This window comes from Ranitomeya variabilis, chromosome 4, assembly GCF_051348905.1.
Source record: "Ranitomeya variabilis isolate aRanVar5 chromosome 4, aRanVar5.hap1, whole genome shotgun sequence".
NCBI lineage: Eukaryota > Metazoa > Chordata > Amphibia > Anura > Dendrobatidae > Ranitomeya > Ranitomeya variabilis.
Genome location: NC_135235.1, coordinates 557276339 through 557299837, shown reverse-complemented (window position 1 = coordinate 557299837; position 23499 = coordinate 557276339). Strand labels below are relative to the sequence as shown.

Here is a 23499-nt window from a genome sequence, read left to right as displayed (position 1 = left end):
TGGCAGTGGGAATTGCTTACTGGCGCTACTTCGCTGGATTTGTAACAACTAAATCCCTAAAAATTTGGGAAATTTTGAGTAAATTTGATTTATTAAGTATCAATTACACTCATCGTTAAACATGACCATTGGGCTGGTGTAGCACAGACTGTCTACTAATCTGTCCTTCTTACATAGTGAACGCCCTAGACCTCATTCTTGCATATGTGAGCAGGGTCAGAGAAGCCTAACAGGTTATTGGAAAATCCCTATTGGGCCCTCAGTAATGAGTCCCAGTGATCATACAGAAAAATACCACCTCATTTGGAGTCAACCATGGAGCCAACCACTTCTCACTAATCTCCGTTTCTTGTGGGATAATTCACATTCAGTGTATCTAACCATAACAGGAACAATTACCGTATTTTTCGGACTTTAAGACGCATCGGACTATAAGGCGCACCCAGGTTTTAGATGTGGAAAATAGGGAAAAAAATATTTGAAGCAAAAAAATGTGGTAAAATATTTAATAACATACTATTATATGTGGTGTTATTACATATAATAGTATGTTATTATGTTGGAAGCTGCGGGACCAGTGTGGTGTCTGTGAAGTACTATATGAAGACGCTGGAGGGTGAGTATAAGAATGGGGGCACAGGGCTTATATTGAAAGCACCACTCCAGCACTGCAAAATAATACTGGAGTGCTGCTTTAAAATCCCATGGGAGAACTATAACTCCCAGCATGTCCTGCAGATCCTATGACATGCTGGGAGTTTTAGTTCACTAAAGGAGTGGCAGAGTGCTTTATTGTGTTTTGGAAAGACTAACCTCTTAATTGTGGCAGCCAGCCTGTAGTGACGTAAAAGCATCCCATGACTGCACACAAAGAGCCCTCCCTCTTGTTGCCTTTCCACAGCACAGGTAATGGAAGCCAGCAGATTCTAGTGTTGGAGTCTGAAGGACCTGTGATGATGTCAAGAAGAGGGAGGGCTCTGAGCTGCCATGTGATGCTCCAGCCCGCCCACTTCTGACATCATCACAGGTCCTCCTTGTGCATACTGCACAGCACTCAGCTCCAGCCCAGGAAGGTACGCAGCGATCTCCTCTCCCCCGGACCCTGCTGCTGCTGCCTCCCCCGGACACACGGATCTCCCCACCTGCTGCAGGAATCAGCGCTGAGGAATCCATGTGTGTCGCTGCTTAAGTGCAGTATTCATTTGCTGCTCCCAGCTCACTGCTCAGCTGATAGGTGGGCGGGGAGTAGCTAATGAATATTCACTGCACTTAATCATCGGGACCACATGGTTTCCCCAGGGCTGATTCCTGGCAGTGGGGACATTTTTCTGCCTCCTGAAGTGGGATAGCTGTGCGATCCCACTCGCTGCTGCCCCCCTCCCCACATGCTACATCCCTACCATAAGACGCACCCAAACTTTCCTCCCAAATTTGGAGGAAAAAAAGTGTGTCTTATGGTCAGAAAAATACGGTACTAAATAACTAAAAGTGAATCTCTGTAGTCAGACAGGGACCTTCAGTATCATCTCCACCAGTTAACCCAACATTTACCAGCACTGGATATTAATTTGTCTTTCTAAAGATTTATCCTTGGGGTTTTTCAATATTGTAAATAACTGACTTTCTTAAAAAGTTATTTCAATGTGCAGGAAATATCCAGATGTGTGAGAAAGTGGATCCATCTTGTGCCTGAGGAAGCTGAAGTACATGGTCGCCCTGAGTAACGGTTCCCCCAGAGTTCCAAAGAATTCATAAGACCTGTCCGCCCCTATCTGAACCTAGCGGCGTACATGTAACACTTGTTCAAGTCTTTCAAAGCACCACTCCAGCTATTTTTATTTTATTTCAGTGTTGTAGTGGTGAAACAAGCCTAAGTTCCCTGACCCTATTTTTATACTCACCAGCCACTGTCTTTAATTGATTCCAGCGCAGCCCTTGTCCCACACCAGGATCTTGTGACAGAAACTTCTGACTGACCAGAAGTCAGAGGTAACAGTCATATGCTCTGAGTGTACTGTAAGTCTGTGAGAGCCTTGTTCTGGCCTCATTCTGTTCAGACTCATAGACTTACATTGAGTAGGCACTTCCGGATAGCCCAGCAAACACTGAAGAGATCTGGCAGGTCACAACATGCAGAAGACAAACAAGAATGGTACCAACAACAGATGAAGATGGCAGCTGGTAAGTATAAGACAAGAGGCATTGAACTTTGATTAGTTGTAGCACTCCAGTGGAGTGGTGCTTTAAGTAACCCTATGTGTTCAAGGTGTTGACTCATATTCTCAAATGGGTAAAATTTCAAAGTGTTTTTAAAAGGAAGCAACTTTGCAATTTGAATCTTATTACTTCTTATCTTCCAGGCTCTTGGGCGGATGGTGCCTGGAAGATAACTGCCCCCAGAGCTTGTTTTAAATAGAATGGGCCATTACCAGTGTGATGCGTGATGACCGCTCTCAGCTCTCCTGATCTTGCTGCAGAGCTGTGTGTGAGTATAACTGACACATCTGCAGGTTCTTCTCATCAGCTTCCATCTCACAAGCAGACAGGGCTGCAATATAGCTGCAATACAGCTGATCTGAGACAGAAGCAAAACGTGTCTTCAAGAAGACAACTTACATTTCTCCTGTTCTATGTTGGTCGCCTCACTGGTAACTCCCCTTCATCTAATATAATCTCTGGAGGCAGAGTTATCTTTCAGGCACCATCCTCCCCAGAGCCTAGAAGAGATCACTTATAAAAAGTGATAAAAGATGATTTCTCAGCAACAGCACAGCTAATATGAAATACAGGTAGGACTGTTTTCATCATTGTATAACCTGTATGCCCATATTAATAGATAGGTCAAATGTGATGACAGATTTCCTTTGAATCTATTTTTTTCACAGCTCATTGCCTAGGTTACTGACTTCTGCTGTAATTTATTAGAAATGGCTGGTCTACTAGGCAAAAAGCACAACCTGTGCTATAGAGCTTTCAGCAGCTCTTCTGAAGCTGGCCAGATCTCTTTAGGGCCCCTGTGCTCCTTCCATGTTGTAGAGGCAAAGCTGCCTTGTAGAGCAGCATTGGAGAGTGCCTAGTTCGGACAATGGGCACACAGCCTACTACAAGCAAGAAGCCTGGAGGTGGAAGAGAGCTGCACTCCAGAAGATTGAAGATTAGACAACTCCTTTAATCACTTCTGAAGGACCTAATTGATAAAAGGGGTATGGAATAGGAAGGATGTGTTGTTTTCACAAGTGCTTTGATCAGTAAATAAAGGCACACAAAGCCTGGTTACTGACAAATATCTTCTCAAGAAGCATATGAACAATGTCTTAAGGCAATACAGCTTTCTGAATACCTCAAATGAAGCGCTATAGAGATGCATGTAGTCGGTTCCATTGCAATCATTGAGGGAACAATGTAAAGTTGCAGAAATACAGTAACACGTGAGCTATCATACAACCTATTTCAATAAAAACATGGGTGTATTTTAGCGTTCATATTACATCTGCATTTCTGTCCATGCTGCAATTGTCTGATCTGGGCGTAGATCACTCTATTATGGTTTGGTGATCCAAGTAAGATTCGGAAGAAACATGGATAGTCCTGGTATTCCAGCGACCGTGCAAACACTAAAAGGAGGCAAACGTCCGGTGTTATGGTGGCAATTTACACACAGGAGAGTGTTAATGAAATGTAGAATATAAAATTCACTTCTTCAATGTCAGTCTTGTTTTAGTGGCAGCAACAATTAATATTGTGATACTTTCTGTCAATCAACTGCCATAATAAGAATTTCCAAGCTTTTATCAAACCCTTTATGATATATATTGGACCTGAATAATTATAACCTTTTTTATTAGATGAATTTTATACATCGGAGATGAAGTTCTACTTCATCTACTAATCTAATAATCTACTTAATTAGGGTTAAATTGATGGATATATACATATACAGTAGATATATATGTGCGCAGCGTCTGAGAGCACTGCTATGTGTGGGAATGTGGGTTGGCTTTTGCTCACATACAGTTGCTTCTCACAAAATTAGAATATCATCAAAAAGTTAAATTATTTCAGTTCTTCAATACAAAAAATGAAACTCACATATTATATAGTCATTACAAACAGTGATCTATTTCCAGTGTTTATTTCGGTTAATGTTGATGATTATAGCTTACAACCAAAGAAAACCCATAAGTCATTATCTCAGTAAATTAGAATACTTTATAACAACCAGCTTGAAAACTGACTTTAAAATCAGAAATGTTGGCCTACTGAAATGTATGTTCAGTAACTGCACTCAATACTTGGTCGGGACTCCTTTTGCATCAATTACTGCATCAATGCGGCGTGGCATGGAGGCGATCAGCCTGGGGCACTGCTGAGGTGTTATGGAAGCCCAGGTTGCTTTGATAGCAGCCTTCAGCTCGTCTGCATTGTTGGATCTGGTGTCTCATCTTCCTCTTGACAATACCTCATAGATTCTCTAAGGGGTTAAGGTCAGGCGAGTTTGCTGGCCAATCAAGCACAGTGATACTGCTGTTTTTAAACCAGTTATTGGTACTTTTGGAAATGTGGACAGGTGCCAAGTCCTGCTGGAGAATGAAATTTCCATCTCCAAAAAGCTTGTTGGCAGAGGGAAGCATGAAGTGCTCTAAAATTTTCTGGTAGACGCTGCACTGACTTTGGTCTTGATAAAACACAGGGGACCTACACCAGCAGATGACATGGCTCCCCAAACCACCACTGATTGCGGAACCTTCACAGACCTCAAGCAGCTTCGATTGTGTACAGTTCTTTTTCTCCTTAGCCCAGGTAAGACGCTTCTGGCGTTGTCTGTTACTCATGAGTGGCTTGACACAAGGAATGCGACACTTGTAGCCCATGTCCTGGATACGTATGTGTGGTAGCTCTTGAAGCAATGACTCCAGCAGCAGTCCGCTCCTTGTGAAGCGCCCCAGAATTTTTGAATGACCTTTTCTTAACAATCCTTTCAAGGCTGCTGTTATCCCGGTTGCTTGTGGACCTTTTTCTACCACACTTTTTCCTTTCACTCAACTTTCCATTAATATGCTTGGATACAGCACTCTGTGAACAGCCAACTTCTTTAGCAATTACCTTTTGTGGCTTACCCTCCTTGTGGGCTGTGTGTCAGTGACTGCCTTCTGGACACCTGTCAAGTCAGCAGTCTTCCCCATGATTGTGGAGCCTACTGAAACAGACTAAGGAACCTTTTTAAACACTTAGGAAGCCTTTACAGGTGTTTTTTGTTAATTATTAAAATTTACTGAGATAATGACTTTTCGGTTTTCATTGGCTGTAAGCTATAATCATCAACATTAACAGAAATAAACACTTGAAATAGATCACTCTGTTTGTAATGACTCTATATAATATATGAGTTTTACTTTTTGCATTGAAGAACTGAAATAAATGAACTTTTTGTTGATATTTTAATTTTGTGAGAAGCACCTGTACGCCAGACATATGTGCAGAAAGCACAGTAATCTCGCCTCACTTTTATGCTGTGTGTATATGTGTTGGGTGCCCTCATATAGGATTTATTAGAGGAAATATAGCAAATAAATGTCCCCTTTGGATTAGCCGAGTCAGGCAGAAACTCTCAAAATGTCAAGAATCCAACCCGTTACTATGGAAACAATCTCCACAGAGAGATAAATGAGCTACGCTTACACCGAGCAATAAGCGACTTGCACATTAGAGTCTCGACATGCCTGTGTACCTCACTAAATGTGTCCGTCCTGATGCTGCATCGTAGGCCCTTACCTCCGCTGACTGCACTCGCTGTGCCTCTCATCTGGCCACATATTCTGGCCTGCACCTACAGGGCAAACCAATCTTTCACTTCAGTGTACACAACATTAGGAGATTTTGTCAAGTTTGCAAACTCGCGAGCCTCCCAAATGCAGCAATGCTTTATTTCAGAGACCTTTACTTTACAAATTGCACACAAGGGGGATTGATCGGAGGGTTTTCATACACCAGTCTTGAACCTCTTAGGCCTGGTTGACATCACATTTTAGCCACAAGTCAGTGGTTCCCTCAGGCTTCTGTCTAAAGCCATTAAAAACAAACAGTACATAAAGGGGTATTCCCATCTCCAAGATCCTATCCCAATATGTAGTAGGTGTAAGAATAATAATATTAGCAAATACCTCCAATTAGAAATGTAGTATAGTTCTTCTGATTTGCTATGTTACTTATTCCATGTGCAATAGCTTAGGTACCCATGATTACGAGCGACCACTCATATTAGTTAGTAATCATGGATATTTAAGCTACTGTAATGCCCTACACATGGGGTAAGCGACATAGGGAATCAGAAGAACTATGCTACATTTCTAATTAGAGGCATTTGCTAATATTATTATAGAGTAAAAACATATTCTGAAAGGCAAGTATAGTGCTATAAAAACACAATGTTTTATTCCAGATACAGCACCACTATTTTTTATAACAGTGTCTGGTTTTGTAGCCCACTGAAAAATTTGCTTTTTTTTTTTAAAGAAGCCATGTTTTTCTAATCCTAGTGTACGAAGGTCATTCTGGATTATGCAATTCAAATAAAAACATGTTTGTAACTGGAATATATAAGCATTTGATTACCTGATTGTGTAAATCTAGTCTTTGAGGATACAAAGAAATGTGACATTTTTCTGTGATGGAGTATAGCTTATTTGCTGTTGAACCATTAAAAGGGAACATGTCATCAGAAAATGATCTATTGTTTAAATTCATTTTTATGCTAAGCATATTTTTAAAAATATATACTTACCGTACATATTGTTAATTTATTTTATTTTTAATCTCACTATACATAAATATATAAATGAGATTTTCTAAATTCTTGCAGTCAATCTCATCACCAAGCTAAAAAATGTGGCCATATTCGCATGTTGCAGAAATTTTACTGTGTACATTTCATTACAAACCAGTGACAAGTCAGCAATGAAGAAGCAACAAAATAAAATATATTATATCATACATACTCTCCTGCCTACTCTCCTTTTCAGTGAACACTGACAGTGCGCTCTCTTGACAGCTCATAACTTCTCATTAGAGGTGGCTAGGGAGTGCACTGTCACTGTGCATTCAAAGGAAATATAGCATGGTAAGCATGTAGCTCATGTTGAGCATGGAATTGCTTAACTGATGCATGCTAAGTAGAGTAGGGACTACCCCAGACACTGAAATGGGCATCACTGATGATGCTTCATTTCATGGTGAGAAAAGCAACTACAGTGATTGCAGCCACTGCCCCCTGGTGATGTCCCATTTGAGTATCCCAGCATGCACTAGGGACTCTCAATTTAAGTGTCAACAAAATGGAAGCAAAAAAAGAAGAAGCTAGATAGAGGAGAGAGATAGTGAGGACACAGTATAGCATTTTTAATTAAACTACATTAGAAAATTAATTAGATTATTATATTAAATAGACAGACATTTATGTTTAAGTTAAACTTTTGGTTTCAGTCCACTCTGTTAAAGCTCAGTTCACATGTAGCAGTAGTGTGCTGCCGAGAAAAATTGCACTTATTTTCTTGGTCATGGGGTTTTCACAAGTCAAACATGATAAATGAACATGGTTCACATGTAAATAATTCAACAATGAAAAAAATGCCATCAATACACATTTAAAGAGTAACTAAACTGTTTATTTATACTCCAAACATTGCAAATATGTTAGTTTTTGTAATATACTTCATTACATTATTAAGCTTCTTTCTCTCCCAAACACCATTCCACAAGGCTGGTTCATTGCCCAGATTTTGGTCCTTTAGAAGTTTCTTTCAACTGCTGCTCAGAAATGATCTGTAAATAATATTGGAGCAGCCTGTTTAACAGACTTTCCCCGTCAGAGCCTCATTTCTGAATGCCTGCATACTCAGAAAGAGGAATTCCTGTAAAATGATCGCTTGACCATAGTGTACAGATCTTTGTTGAGCAGCAGTTGAAAGGAGCTTTTAAAGGAATATATACTGGGCATTTAAACAGCACTTCATCAAACTGGGAGAGAAATAAGTATAAACAGGTAATGACGAATAGTATATTATAAAATGTAATGCATTTACAATGCCTTGACGATAAATAAATAAAAAATGTTTAAATACTCTTTAAACCTTGGATTGGATTGGCCCACAGGTGGATCCTCCAGTGGGCCCTTGTGCAGAAGTGGATCCTTCCATGCCTTTACATTAGCCGTGTCAAACACTGCTCCTACTATGTGTGAACTTAAAAGCGGATTACTTTTATAAAAGGTGTGAAATATATGAATTATATTGGTTATCCAGTATTTGCATTCAAAAACACCCAAAAAGTTGCCATATGTCTACTAATTACAAGATCCAAGCAGAAGATTGAGGAACGATCACAGGCCCGACCATATTGCCATTTCTTGAATGACGCTTGTGTTTCTATACTGTTAGTAAGTATGTGGCGTAAAAGCAAATGTAAGTTTCACATTTTTTCTTCCTCATAAATATAGATTTTGCACAGTCGGTGACTACAAAGTATTATCATAGCGCTCAGCAATCATACATTTCCCGGAGCAAAAGGGAGTCCCCTTGCTTTCAAACTCCGCAGTGGTTCTCACAGTGAACAGTTCATCAATAATTGTGTGGTGGCAGACTGCAAACTCCAGGGAATCTGCATAGTGCATACAGGCACATTGTGAGGATAGGCAATAATCTAAAGGCCCCGTCTCACACAGCGACGCTGCAGCGATACAGACAACGACGCTGATCGCTGCAGCGTCGCTGTTTTGTCGCTGTGTGGTCGCTGGGGAGCTGTCACACAGACAGCTCTCTCCAGCGACCAACGATCAGGGGAACGACTTCGGCATCGTTGAAACTGTCTTCAACGATGCCGAAGTCCCCCTGCAGCACCCGGGTAACCAGGGTAAACATCGGGTTACTAAGCGCAGGGCCGCGCTTAGTAACCCGATGTTTACCCTGGTTACCAAAAAAAACAAACAGTACATACTCACCATCTGATGTCCGTCAGGTCCCTTGCCGTCTGCTTCCTGCTCTGACTGTGTGCCGCCGTACAGTGAGAGCAGAGCGCAGCGGTGACGTCACTGCTGTGCTCTCACTTTACGGCGGCAGTCAGAGCAGGAAGCAGACGCCAAGGGACCTGACGGACATCAGATGGTGAGTATGTACTGTTTGTTTTTTTTTACATTTACGCTGGTAACCAGGGTAAACATCGGGTTACTAAGCACGGCCCTGCGCTTAGTAACCCGATGTTTACCCTGGTTACCAGTGAAGACATCGCTGGATCGGTGTCACACACACCGATTCAGCGATGTCAGCGGGACCTCAACGACCAAAAAAAGGTCCAGGCCATTCCGACACGACCAGCGATCTCGCAGCAGGGGCCTGATCGCTGGTACGTGTCACACATAGCGAGATCGCTACTGAGGTCGCTGTTGCGTCACAAAACTTGTGACTCAGCAGTAGTGTTGAGCGATACCTTCCGATATCGGAAAGTATCGGTATCGGAAAGTATCGGCCGATACCGTCAAAGTATCGGATCTAATCCGATACCGATACCCGATCCCAATGCAAGTCAATGGGACGAAAATATCGGAATTAAAATAAACCCTTTATAAACTTGTAGGTTCATTCTACATGAAGGAAAACAACTAAGAATAATGTAGGATGTATTGGGGGACGTGGCGGAGACATTAAAGGCACAGAGGTTTAGCCCAATCTAATAGAATAGCAGGATTTTGTTTTGTTTTTTATGACGTTCGGCGTTAGAAAGATTTTCACTATGTTAATTTTTTTTTAATTTTGTCAGATATTGATGTTTCACTACTTCCACGCCCTTCACCTTCTTTTTTACTTCTCCCACACTTTCTTCTTTATTATCTTCATCATCAGCTTCTTTGACATCAACTTCTTCACCTTATTCATCTTCTTCTTCATCTTCTACCTATTATTTTTTTGGTTACATTGTTCATATTCTTTTTATTTTACTATTATCTTCATCATATTCTACTTCTTCATCATATTCTTATTTGTGACAGGCATTCCCGTAGTTGTTATCTATAAAAGTTTGAAGATTACACCTTCCGTTCTGCCTGTCACAAAACAGTTACATTTGTCCGCGTTCAGTTTGGCCTGCAGCATCAGGCTTTATCCAGGGGCACCACGAGGAGGAACGGACTCACCCCCATACACTGCTTAGTCTTCTTCTGCTTATAATTTAGATAATATCTTTTGCTCTGATATTTAGTCTTATGCTTAATGTTCTTCTGCTCTTTGTTCTGCAGCCTCTTGTTCTTCTGCTTCTCGGTCTTCCAGGTCGTCGTCGTCTCCAGGGTCATCGTCTCCGCGGTCGTCGTCATCGGGGTGGTCTTCAGGGTCGTCGTCTCCGGAGTCGTCGTCATCGGGGTGGTCTTCAGGGTCATCGTCTCCAGGGTCGTCGTCATCACGGTGGTTGTCGTCTCTGGTGTCGTCGTCATCTTAGGGGTGGTCTTCCGGGTCATCGTGTTTAGTCTCTTGAACTTGGAAATGTAGCAGAAGGTGCAAGAAGGCTGAGAAAATGCCGAGAACCAGCTGATGGAACTGGAACTCGGATGGCTACCCGAAGGTCCAAGAGCCAATGGAACTACCGAGGACCAGCTGACGTTACTGGAACCCGGTTACTAAGCAGGAGGTACCCGTGCCTGAAAGCACTACCAAGGACCACCTGACGTTGGTGGAACTCGGATACCCAGAGGGAGGCACCTAAGCCAAAGGCTCTGCCCGGAACCAGCTGACGGTACTGGAACCAGGATGGGGAGCAGAAGGTACAAGAGCAAGTGTCTGCGTGGCTTTTGCAGGACACGATGCCGGCTGCACAGCAGGGGAACAGCTGGCGGTGCTGAACCCCACTGACACATTGGCTGGTGTTTTTCTCTGTGCAGCTAGCAGTACCGGGCCCCAACTGGCGGTGTTAGAGCCCGGGGTCAGCAGGAGGAGGAGAGGGAGCAGAGTGTAGGCCGAAGCCTGCACTGGCGGCAGCTTTGGGTCTGTTGTGTCTGCGTGGCAGTTGCAGGACACGTTGCCGGCTGCACAGCAGGGGAACAGCTGGCGGTGCTGAACCCCACTGACACATTGGCTGGTGTTTTTCTCTGTGCAGCTAGCAGTACCGGGCCCCAACTGGCGGTGTTGGAGCCCGGGCTCTGCAGGGGGAGCAGAGTGTAGGCCGAAGCCTAATTGAACCAATTTCAAAGGTAACCTTTAACCCCCCCTCAGGGGTTACAAAGTAGAAGAGCCACAGCTTATGCAGCAGTAGTGCTGCACAAGTCAAAGGTTGCTCTTTTAATTTTGCTCCTTGCACACGCTGAATGAAACACGTATAACATTTAGCCCTTTATACAGTCAAACTGTGTTGGAGGCGCGAGTTCCCTTTGTAATGAGACGCAGCACAGATGTCAAGAATCCCACCTTGGTGCTGGGTGCAGCCTCCTGAGCGTTGTTATTTGCTGTACAGGAGTCTGCGCTGTCGTGTTATCCCCTGGCCTAGCGCTGTTAGCGCTGCCCATCTTCTGACATCATTTAATGTCGGCCGGTGCGGTTCGCGATGACCATGAATCCCAGCCCCGCAGTGTCTTAACATTGTTAAAACACTGCGGGGCTGGGATTCATGGCCTGGCGCAGCACATATGTTCGCCTCTCACACTCGGGTCCTTACACCCGCTTCAGACTGTGCGGCGTCAGCTGATCCCTTATCGCATGCCACGGCCATGAAGACGCACAGTCTGAAGAAGGCGGAAGGAGATGAGGGACAGGCGAACTGATGCACTGCTCATGCCCATCAATCACACCCTCGCAGTCCCAATAAATAAGACACCGAGGGGCGTTGTGTGGGTCAGGGCAGCCGCAGAGGCGCAGGCAGCCAAACAATGATGCCAGAAGACGGGCAGCGCTACCAAGGGGGTTGCAGCGTGTCATTACAAAGGAAAGTCACACCTCTGGGACGGTTAAATGGTCACACAGAGGACACATTTTAGACGTGTTTTCAGTTCAACATGTGCGAGGAGAATACGTTTATGAGCCACCTTGCACACATGCAGCATTACCGCTGTACAAGGTGGCTGTAAAACGTAGAAACGCCTGGGGGAGGGGGGACAGGTTTCCTTCAATTTCAGTTCTTGTGCCTGCGTGGCTGTTGCAGGACACGTTGCCGGCTACACAGCAGGGGAACAGCTGGCGGTGCTGAACCCCACTGACACATTGGCTGGTGTTTGGCTCTGTGCAGCCAGCACATCTGGGCCCCAACTGGCGGTGTTAGAGCCCAGGGTCAGCAGGAGGAGGAGAGGGATTACAGTGTAGGCCAAAGCCTGCACTGGAGCAAGTTGAAAGGGAAACTTTAACCCCCCCCCCCAAGCGTTTGTAGCTGAAAGAGCCATCGTGTACAGCACTAATGCTGGAAAAGGTAAACTTAGCTCTTTTAATTATGGTCCTTGCACATGCTGAACCTAACACTTATGAAATGTGTCCCCTCCTACCGTGATACCGTCCGGTTGGTGGAACTTTCCTTTGTGATGTGACGCAGCACAGCCGTCATTCTTACCCCCTTGGCGCCGTGCGCCGCCTCCTCAGCGTTGCTTGAATCAGTCCCGGAGCCTGCGCTGTTAGGTTAGCCCTTGGCCATGCACACATTTTGCGCTGCCCGTCTTCTGACATCATTTGGTGTCAGACTGGCTGCGCCTGTGCGGCTGCGCTGGCCGAGAGCCCGCCTCGCAGTGTCGTCTAATGTAATCACACCGCGGGCCTGGGATCCGTGGCCATGCGCAGTGCATATCCTCACCTCTCACTCATCTCCCTACGGCTTCTTCAGACTGTGCGGTGTCACGGCCGTGGCATGCTATTAGGGACCAGCTGACACCGAACAGTCTGAAGAAGCCGTAGGGAGATGAGTGAGAGGTGAAGGTTCAGATATGCACTGCGCATGTCCATGGATCTCAGGCCCCCAGTGGGATTAAATCAGAAGACAGTACGAGGCGGGATCTCGTCCAGCGCGGACGCACAGGCGCAGCCAGCCTGACACCAAATGATGTCAGAAGACGGGCAGCGCAAAATGTGTGCATGGCCAAGGGCTAACCTAACAGCGCAGGCTCCGGGACTGATTCAAACAACGCTGAGGAGGCGGCGCACGGCGCCAAGGGTGTAAGAATGACGGCTGTGCTGCGTCACATCACAAAGGAAAGTTCCACCAACCGGACGGTATCACGGTAGGAGGGGACACAATTCATAAGTGTTAGGTTCAGCATGTGCAAGGAGCACCACGAAAAGAGGCACTTTTTCCCTTTGCATCATTACTGCTGCACAAGGTGTCTCCTTCAGTAACAAACGCCTGGGGGGGGGGGGACAGGTTCCCTTTAATTTAACTTGTTGTGCCTGCGTGGCGGTCGCAGTACACGTTGCCGTATACACAGCAGGGGAACAGCTGGCGGTGCTAAACCCCACTAACACATTGGCGAGGTGTTTGGCTCTGTGCGGACAGCACTTCTGGATGGCAACTAGCGGTGTTGGAGCCCAGGGACAGGTGGAGGAGGAGGAGGTAGGAGGAGGTAGGAGGGATTGCCACACACACAGCAGGGGAACAGCTGACGTTACTGAACCCCAATAACAGAGGAGGGACTGTTGGGACTGTGCGGACAGCACTTCTGGATGGCAACTAGCGGTGTTGGAGCCCAGGGACAGGTGGAGGAGGAGGAGGTGGAGGAGGTAGGAGGAGGTAGGAGGGATTGCCACACACACAGCAGGGGAACAGCTGACGTTACTGAACCCCAATAACAGAGGAGGGACTGTTGGGACTGTGCGGACAGCACTTCTGGACGGCAACTAGCGGTGTTGGAGCCCAGGGACAGGAGGGGGAGGTGGAGGTGGAGGAGATAGGAGGGATTGCCACACACACAGCAGGGGAACAGCTGACGTTACTGAACCCCAATAACAGAGGAGGGACTGTTGGGACTGTGCGGACAGCACTTCAGGATGGCAACTAGCGGTGTTGGAGCCCAGGGACAGGTGGAGGAGGAGGAGGTAGGAGGAGGTAGGAGGGATTGCCACACACACAGCAGGGGAACAGCTGACGTTACTGAACCCCAATAACAGAGGAGGGACTGTTGGGACTGTGCGGACAGCACTTCTGGACGGCAACTAGCGGTGTTGGAGCCCAGGGACAGGTGGAGGAGGAGGAGGTGGAGGAGGTAGGAGGAGGTAGGAGGGATTGCCACACACACAGCAGGGGAACAGCTGACGTTATTGAACCCCAATAACAGAGGAGGGACTGTTGGGACTGTGCGGATAGCACTTCTGGACGGCAACTAGCGGTGTTGGAGCCCAGGGACAGGAGGGGGAGGTGGAGGTGGAGGAGATAGGAGGGATTGCCACACACACAGCAGGGGAACAGCTGACGTTACTGAACCCCAATAACAGAGGAGGGACTGTTGGGACTGTGCGGACAGCTCTTCTGGATGGCAACTAGCGGTGTTGGAGCCCAGGGACAGGTGGAGGAGGAGGAGGTAGGAGGAGGTAGGAGGGATTGCCACACACACAGCAGGGGAACAGCTGACGTTACTGAACCCCAATAACAGAGGAGGGACTGTTGGGACTGTGCGGACAGCACTTCTGGATGGCAACTAGCGGTGTTGGAGCCCAGGGACAGGTGGAGGAGGAGGAGGTGGAGGAGGTAGGAGGAGGTAGGAGGGATTGCCACACACACAGCAGGGGAACAGCTGACGTTATTGAACCCCAATAACAGAGGAGGGACTGTTGGGACTGTGCAGACAGCACTTCTGGATGGCAACTAGCGGTGTTGGAGCCCAGGGACAGGTGGAGGAGGAGGAGGTGGAGGAGGTAGGAGGGATTGCCACACACACAGCAGGGGAACAGCTGACGTTACTGAACCCCAATAACAGAGGAGGGACTGTTGGGACTGTGCGGACAGCACTTCTGGACGGCAACTAGCGGTGTTGGAGCCTAGGGACAGGTGGAGGAGGAGGAGGTAGGAGGAGGTAGGAGGGATTGCCACACACACAGCAGGGGAACAGCTGACGTTACTGAACCCCAATAACAGAGGAGGGACTGTTGGGACTGTGCGGACAGCACTTCTGGACGGCAACTAGCGGTGTTGGAGCCCAGGGACAGGTGGAGGAGGAGAAGGTGGAGGAGGTAGGAGGAGGTAGGAGGGATTGCCAAACACACAGCAGGGGAACAGCTGACGTTACTGAACCCCAATAACAGAGGAGCGACTGTTGGGACTGTGCGGACAGCACTTCTGGACGGCAACTAGCGGTGTTGGAGCCCAGGGACAGGTGGAGGAGGAGGAGGTGGAGGAGGTAGGAGGAGGTAGGAGGGATTGCCACACACACAGCAGGGGAACAGCTGACGTTACTGAACCCCAATAACAGAGGAGCGACTGTTGGGACTGTGCGGACAGCACTTCTGGACGGCAACTAGCGGTGTTGGAGCCCAGGGACAGGTGGAAAAGCAGAGGAACACAATGTAGGCCGAAGCCTGAGAAAGTCGAAAGGGAACCTTTAACCCCCCCCCAAGGCGTTTGTAGCTGAAAGAGCCAGCTTGTGCAGCACAAAAGATGCAAAAGGAAAAGGTGGCTCTTTTCATTATGCTCCTTGCAAACACAGAACTAAACACTTATAAAATGTGTCCCCTGAAACCGTGAGACCGTCCCGGAGGTGGGACTTTCCTTCGTAATATGACGCAGCACAGCCGTCATTCTTACCCCCCCGGCGCCGTGCCACGGCTCCTCAGCGTTGTTTGATTCCGTCCCGGAGCCTGAGCTGTTATGTTATCCCTTGGCCAGGCACACTTAGCGCTGCCCATCTTCTGACATCATTTGGTGTCAGGCTGGCTGCGCCTGTGCAGACGCGCTGGCCGAGAGCCCGCCTCGCAGTGTCGTCTAATGTAATCCCACCGCGGGCCTGGGATCCATGGCCATGCGCAGTGCATATCCTCGCCTCTCACTCCCCTCCCTACGGCTTCTTAAGACTGTGCGGTGTCACGGCCGTGGCATGCTATTAGGGACCAGCTGACACCGAACAGTCTGAAGAAGCCGTAGGGAGATGAGTGAGAGGTGGAGGTTCAGATATGCACTGCGCATGTCCATGGATCTCAGGCCCCCAGTGGGATTAAATCAGAAGACACTGCGAGGCGGGCTCTCGGCCAGCGCGGCCGCACAGGCGCAGCCATCCTGACACCAAATTATGTCAGAAGACGGGCAGCGCTAAGTGTGCCTGGCCACGGGATAACATAACAGCGCAGGCTCCGGGACGGAATCAAACAACGCTGAGGAGCCGGGGCACGGCGCCAAGGGGGTAGGAATGACGGCTGTGCTGCGTCATATTACGAAGGAAAGTCCCACCTCCGGGACGGTTTTACGGTATCAGTGGACACATTTTATAAGTGTTAAGTTCTGCGTGTGCAAGGAGCTAAACAAAAATAGCTACCTTTTCCTTGTGCAACATTACTGCTGCACAAGGTGGCTCTTTCAGTAACAAACGCCTTGGGGGGGGGAACAGATTCCCTTACATTTCAGTTGTTGTGTCAGCGTGGCGGTCGCAGGACACATTGCCGGCTACACAGCTGGGGATCAGCTGACGTTACTGAAACCCAATAACACTGGGTCGTATGTTTTGACTGTGCAGACGGCACTTCTGAGCCTCAACTAGCGGTGTTGGAGCCCAGGAATTTAAGTTCAGGTGGTAGAAAGATGAACACAACAGGAGACCTGGATAACGTAGACAGTGACCTAATTATTTAATCAGGAAGAGGAGTGGCAAATTCCTGCGAGATCCAGGCCTTGTTCATTTTCAGGAAAGTAAGCCGGTCAACGTTATCGGAGGATAGTCGCATGCGACGGTCAGTTAGTACACCACCTGCAGCACTAAAGACACGTTCCGATAATACACTGGCCGCAGGGCAAGACAGCACCTCCAATGCATACTGGCTTAGCTCTGGCCATGTATCCAGCTTTGAGACCCAAAACTTGAAAGGTGAAGAGCCGTCTGGGAGTACAGCAAGAGGGCAAGACATGTAGTCTGTCACCATCTGACGGAACCGTTGCCTCCTGCTGACTGGAGCCGTCTGTGATGGTGTAGACTTTTGTGGCGGGCACAGAAAACTGTGCCACAGTTGGGCCATACTGGTCTTGCCTTGGGCAGAGGCAGTGCTTCTGCTCCCTCTTTGTGCAGAGCCTCCACCACTGCCTGGACGCACTGAGCTGCTTTGGAATGCACTAGCAGCACTTCTCTCAGTTGGAATGGAGAAGATGATGGAATTCACCAGTGTGTCTTGGTACTCCCGCATTTTTCGCTCCCGGTTCAACGGTGTGATGAGGCTTTCTACGTTGTCCCGGTAGCGAGGATCAAGGAGGGTGAACACCCAATAATCAGACATGTTGAGAATGTGGGCGATGCGGCGGTCGTTTCTCAGGCACTGCAGCATGTAATCCACCATGTGCTGCAGACTGCCAACTGCCCAAGAAACGCTGTCCCCTGCTGGAGGCGTGATCTCTGCCCGCTCGTCATCACCCCACCCTCGCTGTACACACTGAGTACTGGACAATTGTGTAACTCCCTCCTCTGGACGGATGTCTTCCTCCTCCATTGACTCCTCCTCATCCTCCTCACAAACTGTCCCCTGCCTACGCGTTTGTGAGGAACCACGTGGCGCTGACTGTCCAGAAGATGATGGAAATGGTGAATCCTCATCCTCCACCTCTTCCACAACATCATCCCTTAGCGCTTGCAGTGATTTTTCAAGCAGGCAGATAAGGGGGACAGTCATGCTGACTAGTGCATCATCTGCACTCGCCATCCGCGTGGAATAATCAAAGGGACGCAAAACCTGGCAGACGTCATTCATAGTGGCCCACTCTGTGGTTGTGAAGTCTGTACGGCGCTGAGTGCGACTTCTTTGCGCCTGAAGCAGCTGGTACTCCATTACAGCTTGCTGCTGCTCACACAACCGCTCCAACATATGTAACGTGGAATTCCACCTGGTAGGTAGGTCACATATGATGCGATGTTCCGGCAGGCGGTGTCGGCGCTGCAGAGCCGCAATGCGCGCTTTTGCCGTGCTGGAACGCCGCAAGTGAGCACACTCTAGGCGGACCTTGTGCAGCAGTGCATCAAGATCCGGATAGTCCCTCAAGAAACTCTGCACGACCAAATTGAGCACATGTGCCAGACATGGGATGTGAGTGAGGTTGCCGAGGCCCAGAGCTGCCACCAGATTTCGGCCATTATCACACACTACCATGCCTGGCTGGAGATTCGCTGGCACAAACCACACATCGCTCTCCTGCTTGATGGCATTCCAGAGCTCCTGCGCTGTGTGGCTTTGATTCCCCAAATAAATTAATTTCAAGACGGCCTGTTGACGTTTGGCCATGGCTGTGCTCATGTCGGTCGTAACAGGTACACGTTCATCACGGGTCCATGTGGAGGTGGACTGTGACGGCTCCTGCAGCGATGATTCTGAGGAACTGGTGTAAGAGGAGGAGTCAATGCGTACAGAATGGATTCCTGCAATCCTTGGAGTGGGCAGGACACGTCCTGCGCCACTCGCACGGTCTGTACCCGGCTCAACGACATTAACCCAATGGGCAGTGAGGGAAAGGTATCGCCCCTGTCCATGTTGACTGGTCCACGCATCGGTGGTGAGGTGGACTGTCATGGTTCCCAATGGCAAGGGAACGTCAGAGAACTTAAACAACAGACTAGCTCTTGGGTGATGGAATCTCGAGCTGACCGTGAGCTAAACCTACCACAACAACTAACAGTGGCCGGGTGGCGTACCTACGTTTTATCCCTAGACGCCTAGCGCCAGCCGGAGGACTAACTAACCCTAATAGAGGAAAAGACAGACCTGGCTTACCTCTAGGGAAATTCCCCCAAAAAGGAGACAGAAGCCCCCCACATATATTGACGGTGAGTTCAGAGGAAAAGACATACGCAGTATGAAGGTAGGTTCAGCAAAGCGAGGTCCGCTTACTAGATAGCAAGAAGATACAATAGGGAACTTCACGGTCAGCTGAAAACCCTATTAAAATACCATCCCAAAATTACTTTAAGACTCATGTGTCAACTCATGACACCGGAGTGGCAATTTCGGCCCACAAGAGCTTCCAGCTACAGAAAAATAACATGACTGTGAACTGGAACAAAAATGCAAAACAAACTTAGGACCAAGAGTCCAACTTAGCTGATAGTAGTCTAGAAGCAGGAACATGCAACAGAAAGGCTCTGGTTACATTGATGGCCGGCACTAGAATAACTGAGCAGCAAGGCTAAATAGGATACACCCATATCCTGATGGAAACAGGTGAACAGAGAAAGTGAAGCACACAAGTCCAGTACCACCAGTGACCACCGGGGGAGCCCAAAAACCAAATTCACAACAGTGGACCTTGCTACTGACGGCGTTCAGTAGCGCGTGTTTTATGTGTCCCTCCACATGCTTGTGCAGGGCAGGGACGGCTTGCCTGCTGAAGTAAAAGCGGCTGGGCACATTGTACTGTGGGACTGCCAATGACATCAAGTCACGGAAGCTGTCAGTCTCCACCAGCCTGAATGACAGCATTTCCAGTGACAGAAGTTTGGCAATGCCTGCAGTCAGAGCCTGTGCTCGTGGGTGGTTTGACGAGAAAGGCCGCCTTTTCTCCCATGCCTGTACTACCGATGGCTGTAGACTGGGCTGGGAGTGTGTGGATGACTGGGAAAGTGGTGCTGCGGGTGGAATTACAGCGGGTCTCTGGACAAAAGGGCCAGAGGTTCTTCCACGGCAATCCTGGGAGGAAGCCGAACCAGCTGCGTGTGAGCTGGAGGAAGAGGCAACACGAGCTGAAGAGGTGGTAGCTGCCGCTGTTGGTTGGCCTAGCTCTTCAGTGTGTTTTTCTAACTCCGCCGGGTGCCTGGTGCGCACATGTTTCCACATGTTGGAGGTATTGAGGTTGCTGACATTTTTCCCTCCTTTGACTTTGTGATGACACACCTTGCATTTGACATAGCAAATGTCATCTGCAACTGTGTCAAAAAAGGACCAGGCACTGCAAGTCTTTGGAGCGCCCTTTTTGGCTTTTGGTAGAGACATGCTCCTAACGGCTGCCAAAGCGGAGGCTGCAGGATCCGCAGTCTTCCCCCTCCCTCTCCCTCTTTGGGCCGTATGGGGAATCTCTTCCTCAGAGCTGCTCCCACCACCTTCCTGTCCCTCACGCCAAGATGGGTCAAGGACCTCATCATCTACACTACCCTCTGCCCCCAACTGCTCCTCCTGGGTAGTCTCAGCAGCAGAGCACGCACCAGTAAGTGGCACCTGAGTGTCATCATCAGCTGATGCGGCCTGCGATGTGGTGAACGGAGCCACTGGCCCACCCGCCTCTTCAGAGGAAGAGAGAAAAAGCTGTTGGGCATCACTGCACCCTGCCTCTTCTTCCATTTCTCCAATGCTGCTTGGCTGGCCCCCTGTTTCCAAGCCAAGAGATTCAGAGAACAGAAGTAGAGACGGCTCCTGTCCTGGGCTCTCTGTCTGCCTGGGCAATTTGGCAGGTGGTGAAGAGACAGATGGCTGCTCTCCAGTGCTCTGTGTCTGAGAGGATGTGGCACTAATTGAAGTTGATGCATTAGCTGCCATCCATCCGACAACGGCTTCAATTTGTTCTTCACGCAGCAGCGGTGTACGACGCTCTGCGACAAAGCTGCGCATGAATGACTGTTCCCTTGTGAAAGTGGATGCTGATGACGAGTCACCGGTGCCCGCAGCAGGCACAGAATCCCCACGTCCCCTCCCTGCTCCGCGCCCACGCCCACGCCCACGTGCCTTACTCACTGCCTTCTTCATCTTGGTTGACTGATAAAGATAAGCAGAAAAGTACTAACGGCTTTGTGTGCTTATTCCTGAACAACTCCTCCTAACAGGTATAAGAAACACTAATTTTCTAAAGTGTGGACTAGACTTTAATATGAGCTAATGTGGCCTACACAAATGTAAAGTGGTGTAACTGGTGTGTTTGGTGAACTTTATTATTTATTTATTTTTTGGGGGCTGAACTGACAACAGATAGAGCTGCAGTCACACGGAGACCGTGCAGACAGCTGTAAACGGCGCTGCAAGGCCCAAAAACCCTCCTCTACGTTATCCTATGTAGTGTTTTTCCACAAGTTAGCTGGAGACGGGTGGAAAGACACTAATAGGAATTTTTTGAAAAAATGTGCAGCAGCCTGCACTACTTAAAACAAAATGAAAATTGATTTTGCGGTATGACGCAGTGAAGAACCCTGAGCTGGAGACAACCAGGCTATGGCTGCTCACAGACTACAGGGCGAGCTGCAGTCACACGGAGACCGTGCAGACAGCCGTAAACGGCGCTGCAAGGCCCAAAAACCCTCCTCTACGTTATCCTATGTAGTGTTTTTCCACAAATTAGCTGGAGACGGGTGGAAAGACACTAATAGGATTTTTTTGAATAAATTAGCAGCAGACTACACTACTTGGAAAAAAAAAAAAAAAAAGGACAGTATGAGGCAATGAACCACCCTCCCTGAACTGAATACAACCAGCTATGGATGGCCTATGTGGCTGCACTCAGACTAGAGAGTGGGCTGCACTCACACACACACACACACAGACCTTGCAGATCGCTGTGAAAACAGCGCTACAAGGCAAAAGCAAGGTGAATAGTAGGTGAACACAGCGGTTGCTAAATTAGCCTTTGGAAAGCACAAAGAAGCAAATCGCTATCTCTAAACTGGCCCTCAGTCAGCAAACAGCGTCCTGTCACTAACTGAATTCACAGCAGAGTGAGCGCAAAATGGCGCCAGCGACTTTTAAACTGCATCATGACATCATTTCAGCAGCCAATCACAGCCATGCCAGTAGTTTCATGCCCTCCATGCTGAACAGGATGTGCCCACACTTGGAATCATTCTCATTGGATGAATTTGTGCAGTTTGAATCTGTGAACTTCCGATTCCGGTATCCGATACGCGGCAAGTATCGGAATCCCGGTATCGGAATTCCGATACCGCAAGTATCGGCCGATACCCGATACTTGCGGTATCGGAATGCTCAACACTACTCAGCAGCGATCTCGCTAGCGATCTCGCTATGTGAGACGGGGCCTTAAGTGATGTTGTGTCTGCGAGGGTGTGTAGCTGAGGGAAGCACCAGCAGATGGAACTCATCTTTGTCAACAGCTAATTATCCCAAGTAATTAAACCTTTTCAGAGCCAGGATTAGTCAGATGTTTGGAAGCATTGTTAAAAATCACAAGTTTCACACTTTTCAGGAGGCACCCATGTACTGCAGTCAGGGATGCAGCATTGTGCATTGATGATATTCACATTTTATTTGATGAATTTCACATTTTTTGAGGGTTTGCATCAATTCATGTAAAGAACATGTCTACAACTGTGCAGATTTGGTTTTCTTTTTATTATGAAGCGACCAACAAGTAGGACAAAATAACTGTAAACTTCAGTGTGCATAACTATTAACTCCCTAAAGTCAGTACTTTGTGGAGCCTCCTTTTGCGGCAATTACAGCTGCAAATCGCTTTGGATAAGTTTGTATGAGCTATCCACATCTTGCCACTGGGATTTTTGCCCATTCCTCAAGGCAAAACTGCTCCAGCTCCCTCAGTTAGATGGATTCCTATGGTGAACAGCAATCTTCAAGACTGACCACAGATTCTCAATTGGATTAAGTTCTGGACTTTGACTATGCCACTCAAAAACATCTACACCTTTCCCCTTAAACCACTCGAGTGTTGCTTTATCAGTATGCTTTGGGTCATTGTTTTGGAAGGTGAACCTCTGTCCCAGTCTCAAATAACTGACAGACTGAAACAGGTTTTGCTCATGAATATCTCTGTATTTCACACCATCCATCTTCCCCTTGAATTGGACCATTTTACCTGTTAGTTCTGCCGAAAATCATGCGGTGATGAGCTGTGTTGGTTTGATGCAAGACATAGCGTTTACCTTGGTGACCAGAAAGTAACATTTTGGTCTCATCTGACCACAGCACTTTCCTCCATAAATTTGAGGAGCTTTTTTCTGCCCACTCTTCCATAAGGGCCATCTCTATGGAGTGTATGGCTTATTGTGGTCTTATGGACAGATACTCCAGTCTCTACTTGGAAACTCTGCAGCTTCTTCAGGGTTTCCTTTGGTCTTTGTACTGCCTCCGTGATTAATGCCCTTCTTGCAGGCGTAGATTTGATAGGCGGCACTGTCCTGTTAGGTTTGTTGTGGTACCATGTTCTTTCCATTTGATGTTAGTGGAATTGTTGGCGCTTCGGGAGATCATCAAAGATTGGGATTTTTTTTTATAACTCAACCCTGACTTGTACTTCTCAAAAACTTTGTCCCTGACTTATTTGGAGATCTCCTTGGTCTTCATGGTGTTGTTTGGTTAGTGGTGCCTCTTGCTTAATGGTATTGCAGCCTCGGTGACCTTTCAGAAAATGTGTGTATAT

General features: G+C 47.7%; 1 protein-coding gene across 1 annotated transcript in view; it reads left to right on the top strand.

Annotated features, from left to right (window-relative positions):
* The window catches only part of ASIC2 (acid sensing ion channel subunit 2), a 1067153-nt gene that overhangs the window by 289535 nt on the left and 754119 nt on the right, over positions 1-23499 (top strand). The gene's annotated exons all lie outside the window — the stretch shown is intronic.